Genomic DNA, 20,027 nt, shown 5'->3' with positions numbered 1-20,027 from the left:
GTCTAAATAAATCTGAATTATATCGAGTAAAAGTCCTATGAATTGACAAACCCCAAGGTCCTCTTCTTCTCAAAAGTGGTACCTTTTTTTTTGATTTGTCCTACAGGATTACTGTTCCATCATTCACCCACTTATCAAACATGGAACCATCATCCCCTCAAACACTGGGCAGAATGATATTCACCATGATTAGGAAATTAGAGGCAAATGCTAAAATCAATGAGCATCAGGGAGTTAAGAGCAGGATTTCCAGCTAGAAATCAACACAAGTGGATATTCTAAGTCAGGCCTGTGTAGCTGAAAGATTTTCATACTAACTTCTCTATAATTCTCTGTGACCATACTATGACAAACTATGGGCTATGAAAACAAGGTGAATTCCTCTTTCCTACATCTTCCTTTAGCTGTCACAGGAAGGTACACATATATGTGTATGCTTGTATACATGTATACATGTTTGACTTGGTGATGTAGTTACCTTTGTGCTGCTGGCATAAAACACCTCACCAAAAGCAGCTGATGGAGAAAAGGGTTAAATTACCTTACAGTCTTGATGGAAAGTATTGCAGTCAGGTTCACATTGCTGCCAGAAATTAACCAAGCAGGAGCATCTTGTGGGGCAAAAAAGAGGCTTATTTTGGCTTACAGGCTTGAGGGGGAAAATCCATAAGGTGGACAATAGCAACAGGAGTCTGTGCTAAACACTGGAATGGGAAAAATGGCTATAACACCATAAGCCCGTCCCCAATAATACACTCCCTTCAGGAGACATTAATTCCCAATTATCCATCAGCTGGGAACCTAGCATTCAGACTCCTAAGTTTATGGGAACTCCATGATGTAAAATGCAATGCATTCACTCCAACTTTAATAGTTACCATATTTTTTTTTATCAGTCCTAATGATGTTCAAACATCCCCATAATCCAAGGTCTTTTAACTGAGCCATAATATTTAAAAAAAAATCCCCCCAAACCCATAATGGCACAGGATAAACATTCACACTGCAAAAGATGGCACTGGACATAGCAAAGAAATATTCAACCAATACATGGTTAAACAGGGGAAACATCAAACTCTGTAGCTCCAAGTTCAGCAACTCTAGTCAGTGACAAGCCTCCAAGTCTGATAATTCTAACCAGCAAGTTTTGGAGTTCCAATTCTTCCCCTCAAGCTAGGCTACTCACAGTACTGGAAAACTTCATCTGGGATGGGCAGCTTTCCTTAGCAGCCATCTTGTGGTCCGAGAATCTCTACTGCAACCCACGGTTCATTCTCACAGCTACGTCAACAAACCTGTTGCACGCTGGCCATGGACATTTCCAAAACAAGACTGCATTGTAAACTCAATGAACCTCTCATTTATGTATTTCTTTTTTTTTTCTTGCCACTCAGACTGTGTCCTCTCCCTCCAACTCCCCAAAAGGAGAAGGAACGATCATCAATAGCAAATGGCAGTTGCAGAGAAGCAACATCAAGAGCCGGCTTCATGCTCAGGAGAGAATGCTACACCTCTTCCTCATGCTTTCTGGTGCTCTACACAGTCAGAGAAACTTCTCTAGTAACGAACTATAGAAATGATCACTGAAAGTATAGTCTTCATTTATGTATTTCTTATACTCCACAATACCATGTAGGGTGCCAATTTGTTAATCCATGGGGGTTTGAAGAAGGCAAACTTTGATGAACAGGACACGCCTTGAGCACTCAGGCCCCTTCAAAAGAGTCTACATTCTTCCAGTTTCCCCAGTGCAGGTGAGCTGGCCCAATCTCAAAGACTGTAATCTCTCAATTGTGAAGCTGAATGGGCAGCAGTTTTTGGCCCAAAGATTTCATTTGTGTATCATATCCCTCTGCTCAAACCAGCCCATTTCTATGCAGAGCAACCCTGTACAAGTGGTCAGGACACGACCATAACAGCAAACCTCTGACATAAACTGTTTGTATCCCAGTCCAGGCAAAGCTCTTTCTCACCCTCATAAGCCAAACCGCATAGTCCATAGTTCTTACTGCAATCAGGTCTTTCAACTCTGACCAGAATAGTCCATCAAGTTGTACTTACAGCACTGTAAGGTGTCTCTTAGTCCAAGGTTTCAAATTGTCATACATTCTTCTTAAAAATCAGCTCCAAAAGTCCAAGGCCACACAGTCATGTTTCCAGCAGCCAATGATACCACTCCTCAGTACTAAAATTACTATTGCAGTCAGGTCCACATTGCTGGCCGAAATCACCCAACCAAAAGCAGCTTGTAGGAAAAAATGAGGTTCATTTGGGCTTACAGTCTCGAGGGGGAAGCTCCATGATGGCATAGAAAACAAGGGAATGAGAAGAGGGTGGACATCACCCCCTGGTCAACATCAGGTAGGTAATAGATACAGAAGAGTATGCCAAACACTGGCAAGGGGAAACTGGCTATAAAACTCATAAGCCCACCCTCAACAATACACTACATTCAGGAGGACTTAATTCCCAAATACCCATCAGCTGAGAACCTAGCATTCAGAGCACCTAAGTTTATGGAGGACTCATGAATCAAAGCACCACAGAAAGTTTCAGCATGACAGGGGAAGCATGGTAGAGTAGAGGTTGGCCATGACATCTTGCCACAGCAGCTAGCAGAAAGCAGCAAGACAGTAAGCTGAGGGAGGGGCAAGCTGTGCTATACCACCCAAATCCAGTTTTCAGTAACATAACTTCTCCAGCAAGGCTCGACCTGCCAAATTGCCACCATCTTTGGACCAAGCATTCAAAATACAAGTTTATGGGTGGCATTGGAATCACACTACCACACTTGGTTTATTTATAGAGGAATATGGAGTTTGCTTTGTGTAAACCCATGTGTATGTATATGTGATACTCAGATACTTTCATCCCCCTACCGAAATAGTCAAAAGAGTTTGAAGGCCACTTATTTGATACTTTTCAACTAATTAATTAAAATCATAAGGTGAAATTCAATTCATCTCCCTCACCTATACCCCCACTATTTATGGATTATAGAATACTATATTATATATCTTAAACACTATGAGGAAATTGTTACAATTTGGAATCAGTCACTTCACATTCCTCTATTACATTTTTTCCTCCCAGTCATGAGGCAGTACCCTTCACTGTTTACCTTTGAGACACTCTTTCTCTCTCTTGTTTTCATAAATTCAATAATCAGAACACAGAACCATCAAGAAACAACTAGATGTCAAATGAAAAAGTAAATTACCCCAAGCTAATATTTCTACATTTTTCTTTCTGGTCTCTTAGAGTCTTCTAATTAGTCCTTGTCATAATTCTCTGGCAAGTTTCAAGCCCTCTCACAATCCTTCCCTTATCATCTTCCAATATGCTTCCCCTGGGAGTTCCCTCCAAACTTCCTGGCTTCATGCAATCCTCGGACCTGAGTAAGAGCCCTATTTTATGGCATAATATGAAAATGTTCTTCCAGATGGGCTATTTTGTTATATTTTTATAAGTTACAAGGCCCAGTATGCATGGCCATATCCCCTTGAGCTTTTCAAATAAGTGGGCTAAGGAGAGTCATTTTCGTATTCATTATACCTTAGGCCAATCTTTTCTCAAATCTGGATCATAATCAGTGGGGTTTATTTTTCATGTGGTAGAGCCTTTGTCTTGTGGCGCTCAGGTTCTTGAGCAGTCCCATTGGCTTCAGGCCCTCACTTACCATAAAAAAGACAAAATTGCCCACCGAGGGGTTTTGAAATACAGCCAGGTAATGGTCATAGCCATCATGGAACTTATTTGCTCTGGACACATGCATAGGCTAGGGGGCAAGTAGATTGCCTAGCATCATGCCAGGGAAATATAAATATGCAGGGAAAGCAGTCACAAATCCTTTAAAGGCAAACTGAACTAGGAAAATTCACAAAGCTCTTGGTCAGTGAGCAAAAAACAATAAGCCAATTTCCTCATATCTGTCATTGGAAATGTACTTTCTTTTACCTGTATTAATGTGAACCTATGACATCCCCAAAATACAAAACATTACAAAGAATGTTAGAGTACTTTAGTCATAATGCCGTCCTTGGAAAAGGTCAAAGGAGTAGAAAATATGATCTTTACATTTTTGTGTGTGTGTACCTAAACGGCCAATTATCTATGAAGTAACTATAAAGAATGATCGTTTCAGGGAAACAGTAAAAGACTCTTTAAAAATAGTCAGTAGATTCTAGTGATTTACGTCATAAAGCAACAGACCATCTTAAGTAACACATGGACAATAAAAGCAAGCAGATGTTTGTGCTCTACCCAGGGCACTAATGGAGGTGATGTGGCACTGTGTCAAAGTGAAGTTTGCCATCATCATAATGACCCAGTGCAGTTTTAATACAGCTGTATAACAGTGAGTCTACAACTGGTAAATTTTCCCCAACAACTCTGAACATCACTCCTTGCTGCAGGTAAGAATTAATAATTCACTGTAAACATGCTTTGTCAAAGCAGCTTTCTAAAACGGGCCTCAAGATGGGCAATCAGATGAAAGATGCAAACTTGCCGTAAACACAATTCCTCGGGTTACTGAGTTATGAACATAAGTTATTAGGGGCAAGAAAACAAGACGTTGGATTTGGAGCTTCATGTGCAGGCTGTCAAACTGGCAGTTACCAAGTGAAGTCTCCGTAATTTATTAATATTTGACAGTAGAAATGACTTGGCCTATCTCAGGCTTTCCTCTCCCTTGCAGAAGTTCAAAGCATTTTATAGATATTAAGCCAGGTGTTGCTCCTTCCATCAAGAAATCCTAAGAGCACGGAAGGCATGTGCAAGGTTAGCTCTGCTATCATTCATCCACCTAGAGTAGTTAGTCACTCAGGAGGAGCCAGCCTCCTCTACAGTCAAGAAGTGCTACATCTCTACAACTTAGGCCTTTGTTGAGGAGAGACATTTAAAAACCAAATTAAGATTGGCCCTGGTGGCACAAGCCTTTAACCCCAGCGCTTGAGAAGCTGAAGGAGGATGACCTTCAAGGCCAGCCGGAGCTACAGAGAGTTCCAAGTCAGCCTGTAATAGAGTGAGATGCTACCTGCAAAGAAGGAAAAAAAAAAAAAGTAAAAAAGGCCTTCATACACGTGGCAAGCGATTAGGCAGACTGTGTCATCCTTATGGGTCACTATCACTGGATGTACCCTACTGCAGGATGGTTTTAAATTGTTCTCAGGGACCGAGCGCATATTTTCAAATCTGAGCAGTAGCAGCAGCCTTGCTTTCTACTTACCCATAGGTGCTCTCTCCTACTCTTTCCACCAGACATTGAAGGAACAATGTTCTCAGCCATCCATGAACACAAGCACATGCCCACTTTGCTTTCATTTCCTATTCCCTGATTTATTAATGTTATCTTTTCATTTCATACTTTCCTTTTCCCGTTTTGCTCATTTCATTAATTTTGAAAGCATTTTCCCTGAAGGATGTTACTTACCCTTTCTTTTGTGCTTTCTCCTTTTCTGAATCCCCCTTTTTGTGACTTGATAATGTCCAGAGCCTATTGTCTTACCTCTGTTTCAAGGGATTTTGTTTTCTTTTGGGAGGCATGTTTTTCTGGACAGTGGAGAGTACACTGTTGTCGCTTTAGAAACTCTCTTCTTGTAATGTAACCTTTTCTTTTTTGTCCTTTTCACTCGGTTTTTCTTTTCTGTTTTCTGTTTCAGGCCTCTTTCAATTATCTCTATCTTAACCATTGTATGTGATTTTAAAAAGCATGCATTTTTTTCTTTTATTGTCTGAGGTTAAAAATAGTAAACATGGCTAAAATTTTACGCTTAAAAGAAACGAACATTTAAATGGCCACACACATTTATATATATGGAATGTACACAGAAATAGATATAGAAGGCTGGAGAGATAGCTCAGTGGTTAAAGGAACTTGCTTGCAAAGCTTGCCAGCCCATGTTCAATTCTCCAGCACCTACATAAAGCCCAGTGCACAAACTGATGCACTCATCTGGAGCTCATTTGCAACAGGATTAGGCCCTGGCATGCCTATTCTCAATCTCTCTATATCTATCATTTATCTATTTTCACAAGGAAATAAATATATACAGAGATGTATGTAGTGTTGCTTTATCATTGATAGTGACCGTAGTAGAGAAAAAACAGTATATTCTATTATCAGTGCATGGAAATAATATATTAAAACTCTGCAAATCCTCACTGCTATATAGAAACAATGAGCCTGACAGGGTGGACACACCTGTACAATAGTGGCATCCATCCAGCCTAGGTGGGTAATCAATAGCTCTATGATTGGCTAAGAGATTTTCTCAGTGGAAAGGAACCTTTAGCTGGAACTGGGAAGCGAGTCAGAATCCTATGGAGACTGAGGCCCTGGAATCCCAAAAGTAGCTCCCACTAGTCTTCAACCAAAAGAGAGGCCACACCCACCAAAATTTCTCTTAGTTAATAATGCTTATCCCATTGAAACTATGCTGACATCAGTTTCCTTTGCAGAATCTTTTTTTTTTTTTAATATCTTTTTCAGAAGGCAGCTAGAATTGAGAAGATAAGCCACCCTTCGTATATCAGCCAGGGCCCAGGTGAAACCACAGAATAATTGGCATCATGAGCAAGAGTGCTACTTCCACAGGGAGCCTGACAACCAGACAGACACTGAGGATACTCAAATACAACAAAGCAGAATTCTGGAAGCTGCTGAGATCTCAACACTAAAGTATAGTTAAAGCACACCCACCATGGTTCAGGGAATTTTCCAGAAGAGGGGATAAAAAGATTGTAAGAGTCACAGAGTAGAAGGGAATGTCCAGAGGTATTGCTCCTCCACAACAATTGACTTCTGCTCTCCCAACTTGTTACCCACAATGCCCTACTGAATACTCATAATCCCACTGAGGAGGACCCTCAGTGGAACTGAGGCAGAACAGGGGGAAATGAGGGTACTAACATATAATATGTCCATACAAGTTCCTACTTTATTAAAAAAAAAAAAAAACTTTACAAGTCCTGAAAATATCTTGGAAGCCTCAATACAATTTATTCTTAAATAAAACTAAATAATATTTTACAATATAACAATATGCATGAGTCATTAGATTCACTAACATTATATATTAAATTAAATCCTAATGATAATTTTGAAATTTGTGATCAACAGCAATAACCTATATTCCACACTTACATACATACATATATATACACATAATATTGTTTTCATCACAAGAAAGTCATTAGTAATTGCATAATTTAAAACTCATCTATTGACTTTTACTACCAAAACGCAACCTTGAGTAAGTAGAGAAACAAATAACTCAAACAGGCATGTATATGTAAAATAGGCTATTTCAGAGATAACATGAGACATATTTTATTAACTAATTTATGACCTACAGTTAGCTGGGAATGGCCTTCTTCCTCCCCACTTTCATTCTTTCTAAGCAGAATTAAAGAGACAAGAAGGCTTGATTGTATGCAAAGCTCACATTTTTATCTCTCCAAAGCTTGACTTGGGGTCTGGAAATAGAAGTTCTCACCATTTTTCATTGATGGTAATCTTTGATGTGTTTTCTCTTGGCTGTGACCTTCAGTCTGGATAATTCTTCCAGGTTCCTTCATTATCTTTGGACTAATGGCAAACGATTTATTTATTGGTAGACACCTGCATTCTTGAACAAAGTGAACTCATTCTCTGTCTAGCTCTGGCTTGCTTATGTTGCACAGTGTGTCCTAAATCTTCCAGGCTTGGAACAGCTGATATTGCACATGCTGACTAGCAGCCTCTATATTATGATTTTTAAAATTCCATATAAAAATCTGGATGTGATGGCACATACATTTAATGTCAGCACTTGGGAGGTAGAGGTAGGAGGATCTCCATGAGTTTGAGGCCACCCTGAGACTAATTCCAGGTCAGCCTGGGTGAGAATGAGACTTTAACTTGAAAAAAAAATTGTACATTTATAGAATGTATTTTCATCGTATTCATTCTCCTATAACCTCTCTTATGTCCCTTCCATTCCCACTAAAACCTTTCTTTTTTTTTAATTTATTTATTTGAGAGCGACAGACACAGAGAGAAAGACAGATAGAGGGAGAGAGAGAGAATGGGCGTGCCAGGGCTTCCAGCCTCTGCAAACGAACTCCAGACGCGTGCGCCCCCTTGTGCATTTGGCTAATGTGGGACCTGGGGAACCGAGCCTCGAACCGGGGTCCTTAGGCTTCACAGGCAAGCGCTTAACCGCTAAGCCATCTCTCCAGCCCACCTTTCTTGTTCTCAACCAAGCCCCTTCTTACTTTCATGTCTTGTTTTGACTCACTGAGTTAAATTAGGGTTGCTTGCATGAGCATAGATAGGAAGTTTATTTGTTATACAACTGAAGAACATAACTCCCCTTTCCTATTCTTGCTTTAAAGTCAGTGAGGCTACTTCCAAGTGAGTTTTTGCAATGTGAAAATGGAAGTCCCTGAGGGAAATATAATTCAGATTTATTTATTTAGTTAGTTAGCTAGTTGTTTGAGAGAGAGAAAGAAAGAAAGAAAGAAAGGGCATGCCAGGGCTTCCTCCCACTGCAAATGAAGTATAGATGTGTGCACCACTTTGTGCATCTGGCTTTATGTGGGAACTGGGGAATCAAACCAAGGCCATCGGGCTTTGCAAACAAGTGTCTTTAACTGCTAAATCAACACTCCACTCTCAATTCAAGTTTAAAATGCATGTTTTCCACTGCCCTTCTATCTTAAAGTGCATTTACACTAACTCATCAACTTTGGCAATCCAGAGAAAATATTGAAGGTAGGGGGAAACCTCAGCTTTTACAAACAACCTTGCAATTTCTCTTTCAGACAACATCTTCTAGTGTTCTTTCTTCCCGTTCCTCCTGTACATAGACAAATCTCACTAGGATCAAGACCCAAGTACCATTCTGTTACCTGAGAGCACAGACAGTTCACAGTCTTTTATCTGAACATTCCACAAGTGAACTGGCAGAATGGAAAGCCTCCAACACTGTCCCATGTGTTTCTATATGAAAATAAACATTTAAGTGGGGCGTGGTGGCACATGCCTTTAATTCCAGCACTCAGAATGCAGAGATAGGAGGATCGCCGTGTATTCGAGGCCATCCTGAGACTACATAGTGAATTCCAGCTCAGCCTGGGCTAGAGTGAGACCCTACCTCAAAAAAAAAAAAAAGAAAGAATAAAAAAGAAAAAGAAAATAAAAATTTGTTCTGTGAAGGAATTACTAAATGGGACCTTGATGGAAAATTTAATCACCTTAATATTCCAACAACTTATATATAGGTGTGCCCAAATTATAAGCATCTAGCTGAGGTCTAAAATAAAGACTTAAATAACAGGTGCCAAGAGCAAAGGTAAGTAAATACAAGGAGGCTATGGAAGGGTATTGGTAGTGACTTGTATCCTACAATGCCAGAACACCTGCAGATAGTGAAGCCAACACCTGGATTCCACAGTGCTTAACCCTTCCCCCCTCTCACTTGCCCATTCTCAGCTTTTTCTAAAGCTATGCTTGCCCCTTTCACCACTTAATGACTTCCTTTAATGTAATTAGATTTTAATGTAATTAGTAATTAGAAGCCAGAGAGGAATTCACTGAATTCATCCAAAGTCAGTGGAATTATACATGTCAGAAAACATTATCTTGCTAAATGGATACTTGAAAAACAGAATTCTGATTTTTTTTTTTTTTTTGCTTTGTACCCAAACTGCATAGGGAGCATAAAGTTCATTGAGTGTGCTCATCTGTGAGTGCAACGTCTAGGGTTCCACCTTCCAAAATCCTACCTGCCATACTCTTACAAGTGACAAGGGGTGCCAGCTGGAAAAGCAGTGCAGCTTGTTTTTATGTGGGACCCATTAATCCAGAATGTGGTGTGGGAAAAAAAAAAGGCGGGAGTGACAGAGGAGAAGCTCATCAGATAACTGAAGTTAACAGCACATCATCTCCATTGTCAAGAACCTCCCACATCACATCACACTGCCTCTAGGAAATAACTGAATATATATTCTCCTCCCAAGCCTCATCAGTGGTGAACTGGTGGAGTTATAATGGAAGTTCATGTTTAGGACTTGTAAATAAGTGCTTTTCATTTAGTCACATGTCTTTGAATTGTCCCAGGAATACTTGAGGCAGGTGTTTATCAGGTAAATTTTTAAACACGAGGCAATGAGGCATCATATAGCTAGTGAATTGAGGAACTGGAACCTAAACCCATGCTTTTGGCTTCAAAGCTTATGCCTTTTCTACTCCAATTGGTTGCAAATGATTCCTTTCCCTTCTCCAGACCAGGTTAACTTCTGATACCCGTATTTCTCTAGCTATGTGAACCGAACTCCTAGAAAGTTGCCTTGACATGTCATGGTTAATTACTGTCTCCCTGTTGATTTCAATTCTGAAATTAAATTGACATGAAATCCATGTTTCCCTTCATCTCTACCACCATAACACAAATACATGTGAGTGTCATTTTTCCTTGGGTTACTTTTCTTGCTCCTGTCTTTTCTATACAAAATCACTCTGATGCCCCTTTATACATGACCCAAATAGCTACCAATGTGAACATTCCCAAGACAAATGCCATTCCTTGTTGAAAATTCTGTAATATAATCTGGTTATATTTTTTATTCCTCCAAACACAATGACCCTGTCCTTTCCTTCTCATTTTTTCCTCAAGCATCTCCTTAGGTACACATTCTCTGACTTCTCTGCTGATTGGCTAACTCTTCTTAATATAGTATTGTGACAACATGTAGCCCATCTTCATAGCTTTTATTCCTCTAATACCCCTTACTCCTGTTTGTGTGATATTTTATATTGTATCAGTATTTGTCTCCTGCACTAGAATATTATCTACTGAAATGGAGGTTCCACCTCAGCCTTAAGCATGTAGGGGAATGGCCTCATTTAGTGCAAGTATTTGATAAATAGTTTTTAGGAGAGAGAGAGAGAGAGAGAGAGAGAGGGAGGGAGGAAGAGAGAGAATCAATTGCTGCACGAGAGCCTCTAGCCTCTGCAATCAAATTTCAGATGTGTGCAACACCTTGTGTGCATGCATGACCTCCTGTGCATACATGACCTTATGTGTCTGGCTTATATGGATACTGGGGAGTTGAATCTGGGTCCTTAGGCTTCACAGGCAAACTCCTTAACCGCCAAGCCATCTCTCCAGCCTGATAAATATTTTTGAGTGGACATTGAATTTCTCCTTTTTTGTTACATCTTCTTGCATTTTATATTATATTACTCTATAATAACTTCCCCCATCCTATGAGAATCTTCTTCTCTCATTTCATCTTAAGTGGTATGAAATCTATTCCAATGCAATAAATATGGCAGCTACATATTTTGCTATCTCTAAATCCATAATTTATACTAGCACACTCTTGTATTTTAAAAGACAATGAAATCATTTTGTAATTCTGGAAATTAGGCATCTCTGTGAGATAGAGAAGGTATATCCTTCATTTCACAAGTTCTCAGGGGAAAAAAGTTTCCCAGTTTATACTATTTGATATTGGAAAATGTTCTGCACTTGTTATCTCTCAGAATGAAGTCGAGGTATAATTGTTTTGCATGCCCACATACCCTCTGACCATAGTATTCCATAATGTTACTTCAGCTGAATTATAGGCATTCTTTGAAACACATTCCCTATTAGTATAAAAAAGTCACACATAACTTATAAAACACTTCAAAGGAAAAAAAATGATGTTTTCCTAGAGGAAGACAATGAGGGAGGGGAGACGAGAGGAAAGAGAGAGGGAGAAAGTGGGAGAGAAAGAGCTTGCCTCAGGTGGGATTAAGAAAAGATTTACATCTAGAAGACACATAGGGAATCCACCAAGCATGCAGACTCTCTCTCTCTCTCCTTTCTGTTGCATGCATATATGCTTGTTCACTTATGTAGGGTTGCATGTGTGTGCTGAGATCAGAGGTTGAAGTTGGGTGTATTTTTTTTTAATCGCTCTCCACCTTATTTACAGAGTCAAGTTTTCTCACTTGAAGAGCTTACCTATTAAACTAGGGTAGTTAGCCCTCTTGCCCAGCTTTTCAATACCCTGTCTCCACCTCCTGATTATACAGGTGGGCTGACACACCTGCTTAGTATTTACAGGGGAGCTGAGGATCCAAATGAAGTTTCTCATGTTTGCATGGCAAGCACTTTACTAAGTGAGCCATCTCTCCAGCCAACACTCAGGCTCTCAGTGAGTTTGTAGACACACATTAGGATTACAGAACTAGCTTTCTGAGAGATCTAGTAATGTGTAGACCATGCCTTCAAGGTGTAAATGGACAAATCCATCCTCCCATAGGACTGCCTGAAAAGGTGTATACTCTTGATAGCTGTCCTTATTTAAAAACTCAGAGATGCCGATAAGCTTTCTGCAAAGAAATGCTGCAACTTTGGCACAAGGTATGTTGGCATGGTTCAGAAAAGCACAGACTATTAAACAATACCTTATAGTTAAAACTTAAGATGCACATCTCATCTATATTTTTATTTTAAGTAGTCATGGGAAGAGTTTATGATTTGTTTAATATTCAGTGTAAAAATGCCTAAAAGAATATTTTCAATAAATGTAGCAGACAATGTTTGTGTCACAAAATGCCGTGTTATAGATTCATTCAAATTGATTCTTTAATATAGTATCTTACAAGATCTGTAGTCTTAAATTCAATGAAAATGACTCAAAAATAAGAAGCCACTTGATCTACATTGGATGAAGCTGCCCTGTTTCCAACAAATCCCATATGGTACTCACTTGCATTAACAAGGAATGAATTCTTGCCACGGCAGGCCAGTCCACAGACATATTCTATCTATGCCTCAGCAGCCAAAACAGATTAAATGTTTCATTCTGTTAGGATTTTATTTGGTGGATAGTGTGTGAGGATAACCTTGAACAAATAATACCCTGAGAAAAGACCACTCTCAAGACCCCTGAAAAGCCACTATTATGGACTAAAGCAAGGGGAAAGCTCTACTTATTAAAATAAAGAAGAAGTGTTTTTATTCAATGAATTTAATAGCCCACTCCCTCTCACTCAGGCTTTTGGGGAAGCTTTTAAGCTGTTAAATTAATAAACATGAAGTGAGCGCTTTTTGCTGTGTTTATAAAACATGAAACTTTGAGGGACAGCCTTAAAAGGGAGAAATACATATTGAAATAACATAGACTACAACCGAAAGATGTCTTAACAATAAAGATCTCAAACCTCAAAACCTACAGGTGATAAGAAGTAAAAAGGATTTTCTGCATACATTAAGGAAGACATCAATGTTTCATTCAATTACAATTTTAACTTCCCAAGTGGGCCACTAGTGTATTTCTACTTCTTCAATCCCAGAATGGTTTCACTGAACATGCCTCATCTATTTCCACCCATTTCAAACCAGCCAACATTTACTGATTGACCTCATGTCCAGCATTATGTTATATGTGTTCACAGACATGATCATTTCAATGCTTATAAATGCTGCAATGAAATGACTATATGTATCCATTGATAAATGAGGAAATTGAATCCCTAAGAAATTTAAAATTACTTGGCCCAACCTATCATCCTGAACTTTGGAAAAAACCTGGGAAATACTACTGTTTTGTTCCCTAACTTTAAGCCAAGGCTATCAGTTGGCTATCTGCTCTCTGGTAGTTTACATACTGTTTTGCTCCCCAAGGCAATACATGATGAGTGTGTCAGCACAGATATAAATAACCGTACAGTTACATACTCAAGGGGGGGGGATAATTTTGGTTGAAATAACCAAGGCCTCTGTGACAGAACAATACCTATAAATAAATAATGCAACATTTCCTGGCTCAAGCTCTGTGACCAAAATTCCAAATCTGTCACGTGTTAAAACTCAGACTGTCAAACTGAGGAGGATCTGCTTAATTTCATTTCTGTCTCAAGTCAAGACAAGTGAAGATCAACTCACAGGAGAATGTGACTATACTCTCCCACACAGCTAAGCACGATATGTATATGAGAAGGCTGTATTCCCCAGAGGATTGCCTTCCCTTTTTATTTTCTTTTTAAATAAAAAGAAATCATTAATTGAATGAACCATTACTATTTAAGAGGTAAGTTCTAGTATGTCAGAAGTAATGGCAGCTGTTCTCATCTGCCTCAGTAGAACCATTAAAAGAACTTATAGCTTAATAATTTCCAGTAGTAATGAGCCAAAATAAAAGCTCTCAAGTTACCTAGTAATCAAGAAATTTCTCTTCCTTTTCTGGAATCATAGAAATCTCTGGTACCTCAAGAAAGAATAGTTTTTTGTTTTTTTTTTTTAATATTCCCTGCTGGGAGTGCATGCTAAGTACATAATCTTACACTGCCACATCTCCCGTCTGTCACAGTGGTGTTGAAAATTACATTATCAAAATTTTATAACATAACACCACCCAATTTTCTGTCACTTAGAGATGCCTTTCAGGAAGATTTTGGTGGAATATGTCCTCTTTCAGCACGTGAAGCATCCACTTACTGGCATCCACTTATGTGAACTCATCTGGTTAATGCAAACACTGCAACATTTCAGTGACCAGTCTGGTGCCTACTAATATGTTGCACCCATGGGTTGACAACTTTCAAGAAGCTTAAACTTGAAGCATGAACAGAAAAAAAACAAAATGGATGATCAAGTGAAACCACGGTAAATTATATTTCACAAGCCATACATCACTCATGCCATGAGATTTCTCTTTCTAGGGACATTAACTATTGCTTGAAGATTTGGTTTAAAATAATCTGTCTCATATGTCTACATTTCCTCTAGAGTACTTAGCATAGGACTTCAAAAGGTACTCAATGAATATTTTCAGAATGAATATAACAGTAGTTAATATTACAAATTGTTTTGAACATTATTAATGTCAAATGGTAGGGAGAGAAAGTTCACCAAGGATATCCATGCATACTATAAACTTGGTACAGTGTCCAAGGAGGGAATTTGCATGTGGAACTCTGGAATCTGGACTTGACAAAACCATTGCATTCATGAACACACACCAGATGTGGTCACTTGCACAAGACAAATATATGATGAAGCCAGTCATAATTCTGTTATAGTTAGGGTAAGAGCTTTGGAGGTGAATCTCCTCCTGAATGAGCTAATGACAGTTAAAGGTTCTCCAGGATGTGGGTTCATTCCATTCCATGATGTAGCCAGTATTAAGAGACCAAGAGATAAAAAGAAGGGTTACAGTGAGACTGAGGGAGATATGGAAGGATAATGTGGGATAAATATGATCAAAATGAAATATACAAGTATAAACTGTAAAGAATCCATATATATATATTGCTGTCAATCTGTTGTCCATTGTCCTTGGACACACTCAGGGCAGAAGAATCTGAACCAAACATCAATTTGAGACAGGAAAGCAGAATGAATAACAAAACATTAAAAAGCAGAAAACATCTTATGAAGAAAAACTCCCATTAGGTTTTCATAAGATTTTTAAGGACACACACATACTAGTACATCTGCAGGAATAAAGCAGACAAATTGGATGACATAGACAGGACCCTGAACACTCCCGCAATCTCAGGAAAGATGGTAAGAATTAGGGTACATTAATGGATCCCCAACACCCATGCTAAAAGAGTAACAGCATTGTGACTGGTTGAATCAGTATTATTGGCCTGGGTAGTTAAAAGAAATTTCATGTCCTTTAAATGTCACAACAGATATAGAAGTCATTCAAACCTGTGGAATATACTAGAGAAAAATGAGTAAGGTGTGAGGTCCAGAGATAATCTTCAAGGGATTTTCTCCTTTCAGGCACAGCCTGATAGCCAAAGTGCCAAGAGGAATAAACAAATGGGCATTTCTGTAACCTACTAAAACCCACTAATCTGCTGTGCTTGGTGTTCCATCCACAAGGCAGCTTTATCATAAAGAGTGTTCTTCAAGATGATCAGATAATTCCATTACAAGAAACAAACCAACAGATAACAACAAACCCGCCAGTCTTCAGTAATTTAGCAGCTAACAGTACTTTGTATCTTGTATGTGCACACGGTACCTCTCACAGGATATGTCCAACATCTTGCATGTCTAAGGAGGCTGCTAAATGGCTGTACCCTTCATAGAGAAACAAAGCACCAGTGACTTGAAATGGGTTAATGTGACAATATAGCATCCCTTCTTTCAATGAGGATAGTCTGGACCATAAACTAAATTTAATCTTCAAGAGAAAATCCACCTGGAAGTTTGATAATACCAATTTGTTACATGGCATACTAAATATTATTACCCCCAAATGAGTGGGGGATGAGAAGATTCTAGAGTCAAGACTTCCAATCATTTACAGTAACTCATATGTCTCTTGTAAGGAAAATTCTGAATGTGAAAACCAAAATTCCTATGCAGACCTCCACCTTCCCTGCTCCAGGAGACTTATCTATCTTTCTGGTTCTATATTCCCTTGGCTGTTAGTTTAATTAGTGTATAATAACTATGCACATATCTACTCACAGGAAAAACGGCAGACACACTGGCTGATTTGGCTTGGGGGCATCTCATGGGCAGGATGGTGAGATAACCTGGTATTAAACCATCTGTTATTCACCATATATTAAAAAGAAAAAAAACAACTGTTTTTTGTGTTTCCTGGGTTACTAATTCCCAATGATATCAGCATATCAAGACCCATTTTTCCTAGCAGCACAGTGGAGATAAAAAGCTTTAAACATTTTCATTGTTCTCTCTGCAGCTCATGATAGCAAGAATTTCATTTAATAAACTGCCTCTTGCATGATATGCCACTTTTCTAATTCTTTCTCATGGAAGTGAGCAGGCTTCATATTTACTGTGTTGCTAAGGGTGGTTGTCCTGTTTAGAATCAAAGACCCTAAGAAAATTGACTATACCTCCTTTAGCTCCTCTGAAAATCTCACTACAGAGTGGACTATGACTTGCAATGAACAAAACTAAAATGCTTCTTATCTCAAAGCTGTTTGTTTGCACTGATTATCTTTCTATAAATCAATTCAGGAAATTAACCTTTCCTTATCACAAATCTGCAATTGGGTCCTCAGATCACTTGTTGCATTCAGTCTCACTTCCCTAAACTCTCAGCATGCAATCCCAAGCAGGATGGAAAATGACAATGTTCCTTTGAAAGGTGAGTAGTCACATTATTCAACACAATTATTCAAGTTGACTCAATTCAGATTACTGCTTTGACGTCCAAAACTAATGACATAAATGTGTACTTCAAATTATTTTTGACAGCTATTTAAAAACCTTTCTTATCGTTTCAAAATTTTACCTATGCCCATTCTCTCTCTCTCTCTCCTTTTTCTCTCAAATAAATAAAATTAAAAAGTACCTATGCCTCAGAACAGAGTGGAAACAGTTATTTTTAAAAAATTCCTCTCATAATTGCCTCTTATAATTTGTGGTTCCCAAGTAAAACTCAAATGTCCCTGCAATTCTATTAAACACATTCAAATTTCCATGTTTAATTACATTCAGATTGAGACTTGTGTATAAATATCATATATAGTCAAATTTCAATTCCATTGACCACAATGCCCTTGTTATAGTACCTTATTCATTATTGTCACCTTATATATAGACATACGCTAGTTGTCAAAATACAAAGCAAACTTCTATTTGTTGTCTAGAACAAAGAGACCAGCTAGGCTTCTTTCTTTCCTCAGTGCTTCAGAAGGTGTCCTTTACTAGATGGACAGGGTGCAAGGATTTTGCACTAAAGTACTTTCACCCTGCCTTCTCCGTGACAAATTCCGCTTCTGCAGACTATCACCCTGAAAGTAGATTTAAGAGCTCCTCTTAGATTTACTATTCATTCCTTGGGAGCCAGTGTTCCTCTCACAGCACCTCTAAATTCATTCCCGCTGTTTTTGAATGCAAGAAGGATAAGAAAGTTTGCTCAACGCCATGGACTAGAAACTTGCTCAGTAAAACCACTCTCTGGAATGTCGAAGGTACGAAAATGATTGCCTGGATGGGTTTCTGATGTGCAAAATCAGCCGAGAAAGTTGGCTGTAGGTACCGGCGGCCAGGCATTGTGTTTGTTCAGGAAGGAGCTGAGGGGTTAGAGGCTGAGTAATGCCTCTACCTCAGCTTCCTGGGTGAGAGCAGTGAGTCTTGCCCCTTAGCCACAGAGAGAGAGTGGACTGGGGGGGGGGGAGTGAGGGAGAGAGGGAGAGAGAGAAGACTCACCGGCGTCCCCATTTTTCTCAGGACTGGGTTTGATCCTCAACTGGGAGCAGAAAGAGGAAAACCTGTGGGGTCCTCCAAGCAGGCGGCTCTGAGGCAAGTACCGGCTCAGTTCTTAGCCTCGGATCAGCTGAATGGCTGGGGCGTTCAGGAAGCTTGCTCTGTCCAGCTGAGAATCGCTCCCCCTCTCCAGGGTGTGTGCTTACATGCCTCTCAGTCAGCGCAAAAATCCGCCAAACTCAGGTCAGCCTAACAGGTTTCCTTATATAGGTAAACATGAATTGCATTCCTGTTGAAAGAAGTTTACTAAGATCCCTGGTAATCTGGTTAACTCTCTCCATGCCAAAATGGCTCACAGTCAGTTGGCCTGCAGAGTGTTTGGTTTCAGTACAAAGGGATTTGTGCGATTTAATTAAAATCATCTTTATCCCGGCACTCTGCAAAATTGGCCCTTTTAGTGTAACTGAGAGTCAACAGCGAGATGGTATATCATGGACTGTGACCAACCTTATATTTTCCAAAAGCAATGTAGGGAGAAAAACCAAAGTATAGGATGTTACTAATCTGTCTTTCATGCTTTTAAAAACAAGGTAATTGGTATGGAGATAATATTTAAAGGAGTAAAAACATTATAGAAAGAGAATGGGAATAAATTTCTATCAATCAAAGCTTGGTTCCTGATTTGAGCACAGAGACAATTATTTAACCTTCTCAGGCCTTCAGTAGATAATACAATATGATCATTCTATATTTACTACCTTTACCTCACAGTAATTGCTACTGTGTTTTTGATTAGTGAAATGGCAGAGCAGTTATAGTAATCACCCGCCTGAGTCAACATATTGATAAGCTATTTGATGATTTCAAAAAAGAAATAAATGATTTGTAAATTTGCATGAATATATAAATTTTTTGAAAAACTTTCCAGAGTTAAGATGATAAGAAAATATATCTAGACTATTAACATGTTATAATAGAAAAATGTATTTCCCCATATAAATGAAAGGCTTAACTTCAGTTTCAAAATAAGTTTTAAAACATGACTTACATAGATTGAGTAACTCTCAAATTTCCCATGTACATTTATCTACCACTTAGTAAAGCAGTAATTCTTTTTAATTCCTACCCACTCCACTGAAGATTTAAGATGAAGTAGATATATAAAAATTTTAATATATTTGATGAAGACTAATCTTAAAAAAAACACTTGTTCTTATTTTGTCCATCAATTTGCTATTCCTTGAGTAGTGAAAATGTTATTAAGAATAGCTTAGTGTTGTTTTAGTTCTCTGCTTGAAAGGAGGAGAGGGTGGATGTTGACACACATGCCTTTCAAGCAAGCCAATTGCAGTTTCTGCCAAGATTAGTAAAACACAAGAAATGACACTGCCAGAAAGAGTAACTAAACTTTGAATAGCATTTCATGTTGGGCAAAGAGTTTGCATTCAATTGCTCCTCTTATTGACAAAGGAATGCTGCAAAGTATGTACTATTTCCTTTCCGCAATAATAAGATTGGCTTGGATGCATAAAGTGATTTGCCCAACATGTCATAATCAGTTTATAATAGATCCCAAATCCCAGATTTTCTAGAATTTAACTCTGATAGCATTTCTAAAATGCAATCAATTCTAAGAGGCAGATGAACATTAAAATGGCAGTTTTCCTTGTCCACATACATTTTAAAATATCATATATCAGAGACCATAAATGCAAATTGATTCAAAACGTTTTATAAATCCATTACTTATTCTTAAACTTACTGTAATTAAAGGTCTTAGTAAAGATCATAAATTGTGATAGGACGTGTTTTTTTATTGAATATACATTTGGGTTGTAAAAT

The 20,027-nt window shown here is 38.6% G+C and overlaps 1 protein-coding gene and 1 non-coding gene across 2 annotated transcripts in view; both read right to left on the bottom strand.

Moving 5' to 3' along the window:
* Nucleotides 1–18,340, bottom strand: part of Mid1 (midline 1) — a 394,404-nt gene extending 376,064 nt beyond the window's left edge. The window contains exon 1 of the mRNA XM_045140323.1: nucleotides 18,189–18,340. The gene's annotated coding sequence lies outside the window, so the exon portion shown is untranslated. The remainder of the gene's footprint in view (nucleotides 1–18,188) is intronic.
* LOC123456771 lies at nucleotides 1,388–1,599 on the bottom strand. Its single transcript, XR_006634653.1, has one exon. It is a non-coding gene; the product is annotated as a small nucleolar RNA U3 (small nucleolar RNA).
* Nucleotides 18,341–20,027: the final 1,687 nt, after the last annotated feature.

The sequence above is a fragment of the Jaculus jaculus genome, chromosome X (genome assembly GCF_020740685.1).
Source record: "Jaculus jaculus isolate mJacJac1 chromosome X, mJacJac1.mat.Y.cur, whole genome shotgun sequence".
NCBI classification, from domain to species: domain Eukaryota; kingdom Metazoa; phylum Chordata; class Mammalia; order Rodentia; family Dipodidae; genus Jaculus; species Jaculus jaculus.
The sequence above is the reverse complement of the archived record's forward strand: the minus strand, read 5'-3'. Positions and strand labels throughout refer to the sequence as shown.